The 14502-nt window shown below is 38.5% G+C and overlaps 1 protein-coding gene and 1 long non-coding RNA gene across 11 annotated transcripts in view; one reads left to right on the top strand and one right to left on the bottom strand.

Moving 5' to 3' along the window:
* FHIT (fragile histidine triad diadenosine triphosphatase) overlaps positions 1-14502 on the bottom strand; it is a 1415554-nt gene that overhangs the window by 291279 nt on the left and 1109773 nt on the right. The gene's annotated exons all lie outside the window — the stretch shown is intronic.
* LOC131509972 (uncharacterized) lies at positions 1337-11841 on the top strand. Its single transcript, XR_009260834.1, has 4 exons — positions 1337-1431; positions 1567-1702; positions 9308-9471; positions 11624-11841. It is a non-coding gene; the product is annotated as an uncharacterized LOC131509972 (long non-coding RNA).

Here is a 14502-nt window from a genome sequence, read left to right as displayed (position 1 = left end):
ATTGTCATCATGCTCTAGAGAAAAAGATAACCCAGAGCAACAAATACACAAACTTGACGCAGAAGATCAAGCCACCTCCTCATGGCAGAGAGATTCTCTTCACACCAATAACATCATGCTTAACACTGAGCTCATGTCAGCCACTGCACGAGGCCCTTGAAAGGGCACCAAGGTCCAGAGGTGAGCAAGCAGTCAGACAGCTGCATGGACTTTACAGAATGGCCACCATGTGGAGAAAAGGTGTCACTTTGGATATCACACCAGCAAAGTGCTTGCTGGCTGTTTCTTTCTTTCTTTCTTTCTTTCTTTCTTTCTTTCTTTCTTTCTTTCTTTCTTTCTTTCTTTCTTTCTTTCTTTCTTTCTATCTCTCTTTCTCTCTTTCTTTCTTTCTTTCTTTCTTTCTTTCTTTCTTTCTTTCTTTCTTTAATTTGGGTTTTTTTGTTTGCTTGTTTTGGTTGTTTTTTGCTTTTTGATTGGTCAAGGTTTTCCAGGGAGTTTCCTCTCAAATATGTTTTGCATATTTAAGTTTGGGGGTAGAACATGGAATAACACAATAAATTAAGGGAACAGTCCAGACACAAAACAAAGGTCTGTTTTCTCTTCTGCATTAGTCCAAAGTTCTAGGTTTGCCATTGCAGGTCTCACCTGTTTTCAACCTTGCTTTTCACCACTCTTAGTTAATGCTCCAGCCCCCAAGTAGAAGTAACTTACTTATGCCTCACTTAATACTGTTTTCTGCTCTAAACATCTTCCCCCATTATATTATCAGATTAGGCTGAGTGTGGTGATCCCAAGCAGCCCCAACACTTCAGTAGGTTGAACAATAAAAATTTACTTCTTGCCTGATACTGACAGAGTTGAGAGCAAGCCAAGAGATTAGCTCTGTGCACATTGGTCACTCAGGCATCCAGGCTGACGAGTGGTTACCAGCACAAACAATGCTATAAGCCATGCCAGGAGAAAAAGAAAATTCTGTGGGTCTTGAACCATAAGTTAAGTGCTTAGACAAAATGTGACACAACTCATTGTCATAAACAGCCATGTGGTTCTACCAAACCACAAGCCCAATTCTACCATAAGCCTGGATGAGAGGGAACTGAAAATATTTGGCCAACACCATCAATGACTTCTTACCTCCATACGTCTAAAATCTTGTAATTCTTTCAGATCTAGGTTGGATCCTACCTCCTCAAATAGACAGTGCTGGTACCTCATGCTAAAAGGAAGACATTCACACTCTTAATACACACAGCACGTTATCTTACCTCTGAAGGCCATTATGACTATAAGAGAACAGTGTCTCCACTGGGATTCTCTGCTTCCCACAATGCCTTGCTAGATGAATATTGCATGAATGATTGAATGAGGCTGTATGCATAATGAGATTTCATCTCCAAAGACTTCAAATACTCTGGAGGCTAGTAATACTTGGTAAGTAATAAACCTTTTTAATTTTTTCTTCTTATTTATATCATAAAGATATTTAAAACAACATTAAAAGGATCATAAAGATGAAATAAAACTGAACTCATAATCCCACCACCCTAAACCAGCAACTCCTTTCAGTTCTTTTCCTTCTAGCGCTTGTTTAAAGAGTGTTCATGGAAAAACATCACTATATTCAGGGAGCACGAAGATACAGGGAGAATTTTAAATAGAAGACAAGTGACTGCCAAGTCAATGCTTTTTACCCTTTCTCAAGGTAAGAACATGTTGGGTGATATCTTAAGACTGATTTGTATTTTCCACAATATGGGTACCAATGACTTAAAGATTCCAAGCTATTCAGTACAGCAACCATCATTTAGCCACCACTTCCACTCCTTAACCCAGCTCTAAAAGACATCACTGCTAGTAAAAGGAGCTTGATTTCCATTATTAGAAGAAAAGAAAAGAAAGCCCATGTGCTAAATCTTGGACAACTTTGGATAATATTAGTGCAAAGACGAAAATTGCCAATGTTACATGTTTTGGTCTATCATTAAGATACCATTAACAAGACCAAAAACACAAGAGTTTTAGTTTTAGTCTTGAATTTCTTATTTTTTTGTTCTTTTGTTTCAATTAACTCATTCACTTTTTTTTTTAGTCAATGTTTCTAATGGAAAAGCAGACAACATAGAAGAATAAATGGTGCATGTAAGCAGGGAGAAGTTTTAAAACTTTAAATGATAAAGTTATTTTATATGATACACTAATGGCAAATACACATCATTGTGCTTTTTGTTTATTTTTAAATAAATTTATACTCCCTTTACCAATTTCTCCCATCCTCCACCTCTGCAACTACCAATCTGTTCTCTGTATCTATGAGCTCGACTTTTTGTTATTGTTGTTTTGTTTTGAGATTCCACATATAAGAGGAGTCATATGGAATTTGCCTTTCTCTGACTTATTTCACATAACATCATGACCTCAAGATCCATCCATGTCACAAATGGTAACATTTCACTCATGTTTATGGATGAATAATATCCCACTGTGATATTACATATATTGATATCTAATATATAGTAACAAATATGATATTTTATATCTATATCTATCTATCTCACAATTTCTTTATTTATTGATCCAGTGATGGACACTTAGATTGTTTCCATATCTTGGCTACTGTAAATAATGCTGCAATGAACATGGGTGCCTGTATCTTTTCAAGTTAGTGTTTTTATTTTCTTCAGATAAATAGCCAAAAGTGGAATTGCTGGATCATATGGTCATTCTAGATTTCTGTTTTCCTGTAGTATCACTTGTAACATTTCCTCTTTCATTTCTGATTTTGAGTCCTCTTTTTTTCTTGATGAAGACTTTTTTTCTTGATAAAGACTTGTCACTTTTTTTTAAATCTTTTCAAAGAACTAGCTCTTAGTATTATTGATCTTCTCTATCATCTTTTTATTCTCTAGTTCACTTACTTCTTTTCTAATCTTTGTTATTTCCTTCTACTAATTTTGGGCTTCATTTGTCTCTTCTTTTTCTAGTTCCTTAAGGTTCTAATTTTAGGTTGTTTATTTGAGACTGTTGACGTTTTTTGAAGTAGGCATTTATCGCTATGAACTTCCCTCTTAGAACTGCTTTTGTTGCATCTCACAAATATTTGGGTATATCATATTTCCATTATTGTTTGTCACATGGTGTTTTTTGATTTATATTTTTATTTCTTTGACTAATTGGTTTTTCAGTAGCATGTTGTTTAATCTTCACATATTTGTAAATTTTCTTGTTTTCTTCCTGTAATTAATTTCTATGATTATTTTATTGTGTACTCTTCCTATTGGCATAAGCTGAGTTGAACCCCTTCTGGGATGAGGTGGAATATCCATACACAATGTATTTTTGTGTTACTCATACACCAAAAGACACTAGGAAGTCTCACCACAGTGGATAAACAACCCAGATGGTCATTTGACCCACTTAGCTTACTTAAGATCAAATAAGTCTTAAAATTACACTGAGCTATTCCCATACTAAGAAGGAAAAATCATCCAAACACCTTGAAATCTTATTAAATTTCACAGTAATTATTTTTTGTCTATTTTATATTTTAATAGCTGATAGATTATGTGTTAAGCTATAATATTTTCAAATTTTATGTTCAGTATTTGACTACTTTCACAAGCACACAATTTATATTCTTAAATTTGTGAAAGGGTTTATTATTTTATGTGCCATACTTATTGATATGAATCAAATAGTTCTTACCTGATTCAACAGAAGATAGTACGAATAAAATGTGGCTATTTACAACTATTAACAACTGCTATAATTCATACAGAATCTGCCAAACCTACTGCATTATAAGTAATATTGTACACATTTCTAAGAGTCTGATAATATCTGCTTCAAATACAAACATTCTCTGGAAATTTGTCAAAATTTAAAAAGGTACCATTAAATAATATTTTCAGATATCACTCTAGAGAGTTTCTAGTACAAATCTCTTCCATTTAATACTGTCTCAATATTCATGAATGCTCAACAGTCCAATAGTTGCTTTCAGGAGTTGTGCCTTCATTAAGGTGCAAAACATTAAACACCTGTAATTCTGCTCAAACTATTCCTAAGGGAGAAATTTTGGTAACAAATGAAAGAGATACATGTTTTAGCTGAAAAATTCACTTGATGCTGATAAAGAATTTATAGCAGAATGTTCCAATAGAGAAGAAGAAAGCAATATGAAAAGAAAATTAATATTCATTGAGAAATATCTACCATGGTAGGAAAGAAAGATTACAAAGCCAAACTGAACAATAATCAAATTTCTATATGAAAATAGAATTCCAGTGCATACAATTCCAGTTATCTAATGCTATGTAACAAAATATTCCCCAACTAAGAGACTGAAATAACAGTTATCATTTATTACTTCTCATGGTTTCTGTGGGTGGGTCAGGAGATTTGAAGCATCTCCACTAGGAGATCCTGTCTCTGGATCTCTCATGAGGTTACAATCAGACAGCGGTTAGCCTGGAGTCATAAAGGCCTCTTTGTATCCATGAGTGGAACCTGAGATGGAAAGATTCAGTTCCAGTTAGGGGTATCCGTCCCTAGCTTTATATGGTATCCTCGTGTGAAGTCTCCAGGATGGTGGCTGCAGGGTGGCCAGATTTCTCATATGTTGCCTTGTGATGGCCAAGGTATATGTCCTAAGACAGAGATAGAACCAAGAAAAGCCAAAGTTCTTTAAGGAATCATCCTTAAAATTCACACAACCTCATTTCTGCCACATTCTATTGGTATTTACAAAGATCCACTCAGTTTCAAGTGGAGAGAACATAAACTTCATGTCTTGATGAAGAGTTTCATCATCACACTGTAATAGGACCCTGTAGCATTAAGAATATGTAGGATAGGACATGTTTTGATGTGCCCATTTCTCTGAAAATCCAATCTACCACATTAGCCACATGGGTCACCTACACTTGTAAAACTGATGAACAACATAATCTGCAAGAGAAAAATAAATGCCAACCCCAGACTTTAACAGAAACTCAGTCTTTGAAAATATTAACTTGAGTAGAATATTAAAAGTAAAACTGCAATCTATAAACACTGATTATAATTCAAACACTTTATCACTGTCTCTGGAGTACCAATGACTATAACAGAGGCACAACAGTTCACTTTGAACAATTAGCCTTGGCAGCATCTCTGTAGAGAAGTGTTTTCTTTTTCTTTCCTGGGGGCATTAGCTTTCTTTTGGGATTTTTCTAGAACAAACCTTAAGTAGAAAATGACAAAGCTCTGAAGCTGAATTGATTCAGGACAGACTGACCATTCATTCATCAAATATTTACTAGGTATCTACTATGGGACAAATGCTATGCTAGGCACTAGAGACATGGCAATGAGTAAAGGAGACAAAAATCTCGGCCAGCAGAGGTCATGTATGCTGACATTTAGCTAGTTCTCCAGTGGCCACAGAACAGCAAACGTTCTCTGGATCGGCTGGGAGACGAGAAGGAAACCTTGGATGGAGCTAGGAGGAAGACCAACATTTTGGCAAGTTGATTTGAGGAGGAACACCCTACAAAGGAAACTGAAATGGAGTTTCCAGGGGATGAGAAAATAGGAGGAATGGAAGGTATCTGGAAAGTTAGGACAAACATAGATTTCCAGAAGAAGAGAAGGGTCAGCTATGCCAAATAAGCTGAAGGATAAAGATTATGACAAGTGTAAGTTAGAGAACTGTACTTTAGGATAATAGGGAATAATTCCTGCTGTCTCCAGTATGGGCATAGGTAGGCCTGCTCTCTTAGCCTATGGGGGAGGGCTGTTATGGGAATGTTGCAAAATGTTAAGTCACATGCTTTGTGGATAAGATGCTTTAGGGCGGTGATTCTTAACCATGGTTCTGCACCACAAAGGGGAATGAAGTTTTGTGTAAGGCTTACCTCAGGTTGTTTAGAGAGAGGAGGGGTAGAGATTCCCCTAGTGCATCAAGACTGACAGAACCACAGGCAATTCTGCCCAACCCTCACAGCATCCTACGTAAGGATCTACATCAGTGTGCGTTTCACCAAGCAAATAATTTTAGGAACCACTATCCCACATCATATGGCAAGTAGTAGGGGTGGGAAGAATTCATAAAAAGAACTATTCAAGTTATTTAAGTCAATGAAAGAGAATTCATGGTTTTATGTGGGACAAGAGGTAGTCGGTGGGAATGTAGAAATAGTGATTAGGAGCAGGGCTTTGGCCACCCTCTGCTTTCCAGCTGTGTGACTTCAAGAAAGCATGATTAACCACTTTGTATCTCAGTTTCACTATCCATGGAGTGGGGATAACACCACCTCTCTTGTGAGTTGTCAAAAAATTTTTCTGAGGAAGTAGGTGTAAAGCTCTTTGCACTGTGCTTCATACATAACAAATGACCAATAAGGATGTGCTATTGCTATTCTGGTTGTTCAGTGGCTCTTCATGGCACAATATAAAATGCTCTGGCTTGCCTTCTCAAACCTTTCTGTGTCACTAATAATTCTGTAATTTTCCCAAAGACACTTAGCCTCCCTGTTCCCATTTCCTTTTCTATAAAATCAAGAACATGTGTCTAGGTCAGTGGTTGTTAAGTTCTGTTCTGAAGGCTTAGTCTGAGGAGAAGAGGCAAGGCAGAGAGAGAGGCTCTCTGAGAAACTTCACTTTTCTTAATGTTACACATTTGGCTTTGGCATAAGATTACCTTTGACCAAAGACTGTATCAGTGAAAAACATAACAGAAAATGTTTCAAAGCAACTAGTTTAGATGGTGTCTAATGCCACAGACCTCTACAATTGGAAGCGATAAGACAAGAATCCCTGGAGAAGGCAGATAATCAAAATTGCAGCTAATTAGAATACAACTGAGAGCTGGCTCATCATTAATCCAGTATCCTTTGTATATAAAGCTGTACTAAATACCTCACTTTCAATTAGTCTCCCATTCCATCCCTGTCATTATAATACGAATATTTTAGCAGCAGCAAAGCAAAAAAGTAACCCTACCAAGTGTTTGCTTGATGAATTCAATACTCTTCCAATGGGCAAATGATATGGGAGAACTGTCTCAGACGGTGTGCTCTAGGAGGAAAATCTTTGAACCAAATATATGGAGTTGAAAACATCAGCACAGCCCCTTCTGAGCAGTCTTCACTTTGGTGAAGTATTTAAAATAGGATGTCAGAGTCTATGTTTCCTCATCTATGAGGTGGAAGAGATTATACAAGTCCACAAATCTGCCCTGAGAGTCCCTGACCCACTTGTTATATAATTCATTCAGTAAATGTTTAGGGAGAACTAAATACATGCCAAGCATAGCTCAGGATGAAAACACAACAGTGAATCGCTACGATAATGGAAGGTTCCCCAAACCATTGTACATCTTCAACTATCAGTGGTCTTTAGGAGGACACATGTCTGCCAAACGCAGTGTCAGTGCAACCAGAGTCACCCAACAAATGCTAATTGCCTTCCTTCTTTAACCTTCCTTTCTTCATAGCATAATTAAATTATAGTAAGTAAGGGTGGAAGAGAGCCATGCCATTCACATGTGACCCTCTCTCCCCCTCCCTTTTCACACTTACCCTGTCCATCTCATTCTCCCCAGCCTGGTCACTGGCTCTCTTGTGCTTCTGGATTTGTGAAAGCAGTTCAAAGGGCTGAGGCAGGGAAAAGAACTAGGGAGCTAAGTCTCTTTTATGAAGATTCAGGATTGTGGGAGAGGAAACATAGGTGAAGAAGAGCAGTGCTGGGCAAGAATGAAGGGGAGAGACTGGGGAGTGGTGTCTGAATGGCTCTGTAGCAGCTCCAGGGCACCAAATTTGGGGGGAGTGAAGAAACACCATGGAGGGAAGAGAAGTACATCCTGTTGCTCTGAGATCCTCAAATAAAGCCTGAATTTCCTTTTAATTAACCTTAAGCATCTGAGCTGTACTTCTTGAATGCAACTGTGAGTGGGGAGTGAGGCAACCCAGGGCCTCAAGCTGTATTCAAAACTCACAATATCAAACCTGTGGTTTTCTGAAAATCTGGAAAGGAGAGTTTAAAAAGGAGACAAACTGGCAGTGACAAATATGTGTCCAAAATACATCCCTGATGGGCTTCTCTGAATAGAGAAACTTTTGATGAATTTAAAATCAAGCCACCAAACAAGAATTTCCTGAACATGGAATACTGTAATACCTCCAAACCATGAGCCATTTTATTGGCAACCTAGGCTCCCCCACCTGGTGTGACCCTAGGGAGAAGGCTGCAGATCCCACTGCTTCTGGAACCTCAGGGAGGTCAGTGAGCATTGGCTGCCTGGATGATGCACTCGGAGCGGAAAACCAGCTCAGAAGTACTTTGATCCTCCTTTTGTTTCTTATGTTTTCCTTTTGGGCCAATTACTTTTTTCAGACACTAATAATTTACACTTCAGGCAAACACCAAAGTATAGTAATGCCCTGAATAGTAATTACTGCGCTGGTGATGGAATCAAGCATCTCAAAGAACCCTAAGTTAATTAGCTACAGACCTAGTTACCTTTAGGCCAATGAAGAAGGCAAGGAACACTGGATTAGAACCTGCCTTCAATTTATGGCTTTATTAATTCCAGCATTCCAATCAGTCTGAGACCCCTACCTGTCAACCTTCAGCATCTGAGTTGACGGCTGTTGTGGGGACCAGACACCAACTGAGACCCAGTCACGATATCCAGGGAAGAAACTTGGACTTTCATTGTTTTCTGTCATTATTTTCTCAATTACTGAGCAGTTTTGTTTATCAGTACACAAAATAGTTTTAACCTTTCCATAACATACATGTTTAGGGACAAAGATCGAGAGAAGGACAGGTGTAAAAGTGAGATTTATTCATTCTTAACCAAATATCTACTCAAAGTCATTTTTCTATACACAGCTCATTTTTAGCCTTCCTAATTCTTACTCGTCTTTCTGAGAAATTTTTTATTTAGCTTTTTGTAAAAATCCACACTTTAAAGAAGCATTGGATACAGATAACATTCCTTATTTATATGTCTCTGTGACTGGCAGATTTCCACGTAATCCTCTTAGAGGAGGACCCACATTTGCCAGCCTACTTAGGATGTTACTAAAGGTGTGTATCAACACGCCTCTTGCGGATGGCTTGGGGATATTTCTTCCAGGTTTCCCCTGAACTCTTTGTGTTCGATCAATCCCCCAGGAGAAGGCATTTGAAATGCAGCAGAACCAGCATCCTGTCCTCACGTGCTGACACTGAAATAGCGTGCCACACATATACCTACAATGACCTAAGTTGTCAAATGGAAAATGGAAACTCAAGTAACTTAATTCTTTTCATTCTTTAATAGTTTCACCCTTCATATACCTTTTGCTGTGTCTGGACTATATTAGTTTGCCAGGGCTGCCAGAAGAAAGCACCACAAACTGAGCAGCTTAAACAAGAGAACTCTATCTTGTCTCAATTTTGGAGGTTGGGAGCCCCCAATGAAGGTGTTGGCAAGTGTTCCTGCAGGTAAGAGCTGGGAGGGAAGGATCTGTCCTTGGCTTACAGATGGCTGTCTTCACTCTGTATCTCTCCACATCATCTTCCTCATGTGCCTGTGTCTGTGTTCAAATTCACCTTTTAACAAGAACACTAGTCATGTTGGATGACGGCCAATCCTAATGACCTCGTTTTAACTGGATTCCCTCTGTAAAGACCCTGTCTTCAAATACACTACTTTCTGAGACACTCAGAGTTAGAATTCCAACATACCTTGTTTTGGAGGGATCATAATTCAACTCATAGCAGGGATCAATAAAAAAGTTCTGGTTTTAAAAAGTCATTTATCAAAGAGGAAAGATGCTTTTGCCACACATATCTCTGTTGATTGCTTCACTGAAGCATCTATTCAGTGCAGGCACTATGCTATGTAGGCAGGGAAACAGAGAGGAACAAAAAGCCATCTCCATGCTCTTGAATGGAGTTCCTCTTGGTGGCAGTCCCTCCATCTTGTAGAAATGTGGATGAGCTGGAATGCTGAACTTCAAGTTGTGGAAAGCATTTGACTTCTATTCCCTTCTCCTTTGCCCTAAAGGCAGCCACAGCAACACTGTGATACTGGGTAGAGAAATGTCCAGTTTGCATAGAAGTGACCAGTCTGCCCTCACCAATTTCCATCAGACATTAAGCCTGTGATAATTTTTTCCAAAATTTTTAAATGTTTATTCATTTTTGAGAGACAGAAAGAGACAGGGTGTGAGCAGAGGAGGGGCAGAGGGAGAGGGAGACACGGAATCCTGAAGCAGGCTCCAGGCTTTGAGCTGTCAGCACAGAGCCCAACACAGGGCTCAAACCCACAAACCATGAGATCATGACCTAAGCCAAAGTCATATGCTTAACTGACTGAGCCACCCAGGCACCCCAAGCCCATGATAATTATTTTAATAGAATTGTGTGTAAATGAATAATAATGGCCAACCACCCACCTTTTTGTAATAATACCACCCATTTTTTCTAAGACTTATGTTTTGGGCACTTTACGAGGCACTTAGCATGCACAATTTAAGGCCATTTTCACAAGATGAGACTGTTACTATTAGCTCCATTTTACAGGTGATAAAAACTGAGACTTAGAGAAATTCAGTACCTTGCTAAAGCCACCAGCTAACACACAGTGAAGATAAAGTCTGAACTCAAGTTATCTGAACAAAAACCCCACACTCTTAGGCCCTATGCAATACTGACTCATTTAACCTCAGAACTTCTGTCAATTGCCCAATATTGTGTCTATCGTGTGTGTACATACGCGTATACATATGCATGTACATACATGTGTATATCACGGGCGTGTTGTATAGGTATAAATGAAATATCTATTTTGATACAAAACATCTATGATTAAAGCTAATCCTTTAGCAATAAACCTTGCACTCATTAGAAACTTGCAGCTTTTTCTCATGCCTACATCTGTGACATAACATATTCAACCAAAGAAAGCCTGAGCCAACTGATTAGTATTTGATGTGTTGAAAAGGCTAATGGTTCTTTATGTGAAACATCTGACAACGTGCAGCCCACTTAATTACTCAGTTGATTTTATAGCTTCAAAATAGTAAAACAGAATAATCCAATGACTGGCCAATGTGCTGAGTGATATTTTAACATCTACTCAACCCTCAAACTGTGAAGCAAAAGTCCTTATCCAAATCCAATACTTTCAATTTTCCTTTTTACTGTTATAAGTCAAAACCAGCTACATTGATTTTTTTCCTTTGACTTCTGCAGAAAAGTTCATTCCTGAACAGATTACATGTGCTGTTTTGTAGCCCAGAGGAAATGTTACAGCCAAGTAGAACCCTAAGATCATGAAAATATGGGTTTACTTGAGAAGCTGGAAGGACTTGACAGATCTTTGATTATAATAGGACAAATATGTCTTGATAGATGTGCTGCCTTTTATGAATGAGACTTAGAAGTTTTAACTCTATTAACCTTTACCCACTAACATCACAGAAAGTTTTGAGGCTGTGTCTTCAAACTTCTAAGTGAAAGATGGCACTGGTGAAGTATGTAGAAACCCCTGGAACATCATTCAATGGCTTTGAACACGCGTGCCCATGGTTTGGCCTCCCTACAACATTGCAACACAAATCTTATCCCCTCTGGCTTTTTCTACTTCCAGCACACCTTGGTTGGGGTCTCAATGGTGTAACTGCTGACAATGATGGAAGAGGAGGAGGAGGAGGAGGGAGAGGAAGAAAAGAGGAAGATGATGAACAAGATTATCTTGTATAGTCTCCCCAAAAAATAATCTACTACATAAAATTTAATACTTCACACAATGCAGGATTTTGGCGGCAAGTGGTCACACTTAAATAAGTGATGAAAATGAGACTCACATCCAGATCCTGTGCCTCATTCCATTACCACAAGCTCTCTTCTAAATGTACATTTGCAAAAACAAGCAACAGTGCCTATCCTAGGTCACCTTCCCTTCTCTTCAGATTGTTGAAATTAAGACCATGCAGACACCTGGTGAAAATGCTGGGCAGAATCTCCACACCAAGTCATGGGAAGATGGTGAGCTTGCAAGGCCAGGGCCACTGATGAATGATCTCACTTGAAACTCACCATTTAAGAATCTTGAAATAGGCAGACACTGATAAACTGATATTACAATGACCCAAAGTTTTATCTATCTTCTTTTGCTTGTCCACATTGACCAATGAATATAGAAAACATCAAAGAAAGAAAGGGAATTACTGTTTAATGGGTGTGGATTTTAGGTTTGCACAGTTTTAGAGATCCGTTGTACAATGCGAGTGTACTTAACATTACTGAATTCTACACTTAAAAATGGTTACAATAACTTTTGTGTTGTGTTTTTTTTTTACAACTAATTTTTTAAAGGAAAGCAAATAAAATACTTCTCTCCCCTCTTCTCCCTTCCTTCCCCTTTATCCACCAAGGAAGACTTGTGTCTTGGGGATGAAAAGAAGGGGACATAAATGAGGAATATTCACAAGGCAGAAATGAAAGGATGAGTTACATTACTGAATGGGGAGATGAAGGACAGAGAGAGGATATGGTGATTTCCAAGTTACTTGAAAAACTGCAACAGAGAATGGCCGAGAACGAGCACTTTCAGTGGACAGTAGTGTTGGAAAGGCATGTGAAGTTCATCCAAATAGGGATCACCAGCAAGCAGTTGGGTCTATGTACCTGGAGCTACGGAAGGAGGGTTAGTGTGGAGATTGGGTGTATTTCCCCCGGGACCTCTAATCTTTGCCTACAGTCAAACCCTAGGTCCTTTAATTTTTTTCTATCATTAATAATTATAAGCTTGTACTTCCAGAAGTATGTATGGGTTAATCTTCTGTTTTTCATCTAATATTTCATATGTGAATAATGACAGGCACTGTATCATTTGTGTAAATTAAGAATAAGTGTTTAACACAACAAGCATTTAATGAAGTTGCTTTTCATGCCTTTTATTTACTAGTTCCAATGCCTTTTTTTTTTAAGCTATTGCCATCTCATACATGGCCAGTTTGATCATTCCGCAGAATCATATGCTGAATTTAGGCAAACAGGGTATTCAATGAGCAGGTGGATTTCTAACAGGACACCAATCAATTCAGCCAGCATGGTCAAGCCAGCTGTGTCTGTGGATGCAATAATCAGCACCTGGCAGCACCTGTGCAGACCAGCCTGCCATCAGTGTTTACAAGTTGCAATTGGAGAGGGCTCAGCAAACTGACCGCAAAGGTTTGTGCAGCACCTGTCCAAAGTATATATGACTGCCTCCAGACAAGCCCATTAGTTCTCCGCTTTCATGGACACTAGAAATTGTTCACAAATTCAGTGGCAGGAATAAAAAAGACAAACAGAGCTAGCTTCTGGCTGAGAAAAGACACTTGAATGAGAGGCATCCTGGTACAAGGCAACAGAACAGGAGAGGAGGGAATGAGAAAGGCAGGACATCACCAAAACAGAGCCAGTAATGTTTATAAGTAGTAGATTGAGCTCTAAGAAAATAGGCTTAGTGGCATATTTTGAATCAGAGATGTTCTTGAGAAATATGCAAAGAATTCAGACTGGGCTTAGTGATGCAAGTTTGCACTGGAAGGCATATTGCCATGCAGGGCATAAGTACTTTAAATGGAACTTTGTGACTTGTTTATGTGACATAGTAACAGCTTTCTTAGATCCAACCATCCCTTTTATGTATTACAAGATAACAAAAGGTTATGTGATTTTAGGAAATTGAGCATATACACAGGGATATTCTCAACAGATCCAGTGAATATTAAGTGCCCACTTTTATCTCCTAGAGCCTGATGTGTAAAGGTAACCAACTTAAACACAGTGGAGAGCTTGCATTCACAACAGTGACATTTTGCTAAGAATTTGTTGCATTCTAAAATGCAAGCACATTATAGTAATGTTCCATAAAACACAACAGTGGGTGAAGAGCAGGGATGCCCTCTGATTTGGGAAAGCTAATTCTATCCTCAATTTGTTGCAGAGGAAAAGCAGTATTACAGATAAAACAAAACAGAATCCATCTTGTTACACTGCTGGCTCTTTCTCAGGCTGGTGGTTCTCTGTTATAAAGAGCTACTGTTAATTCTCGAGCTTCCAACTGCTGAGGTTGGTTTCTTGCTGCCCCCAAACGCCCATTTTAACTGCATGAATTTACACTGACCACATGAATTCCTAAAAGAAAACTCAAAGTATATCATGTTCAATTTCAGAACTCCAGCAGTCAATTCAAAGTCATGCTTTTGGAGAGTGAACCACTGAAAATAATGGGCAAACCAGGCAACAGTTCACAAACGAATCTCTTTATGATTTTTAAAATGACACATGGAATGAACTGATAGTGAGTCACACTAGCTGTTAGGGTGCATTTGCTATATGGGAACAGTGAAACTATGACAACCAGAGCGCGGCATCCAATCGTAATGATCAAAACAACAGTTAACATTTATACAGCAATTACTTCCATTCACTCACTTAATTCTCCGAATAATCCTACCAGGTACAATTACCATTCCC

The sequence above is a fragment of the Neofelis nebulosa genome, chromosome 4, assembly GCF_028018385.1.
Source record: "Neofelis nebulosa isolate mNeoNeb1 chromosome 4, mNeoNeb1.pri, whole genome shotgun sequence".
Taxonomy (NCBI): domain Eukaryota; kingdom Metazoa; phylum Chordata; class Mammalia; order Carnivora; family Felidae; genus Neofelis; species Neofelis nebulosa.
This window is presented reverse-complemented; position numbering and strand designations above follow the sequence as displayed.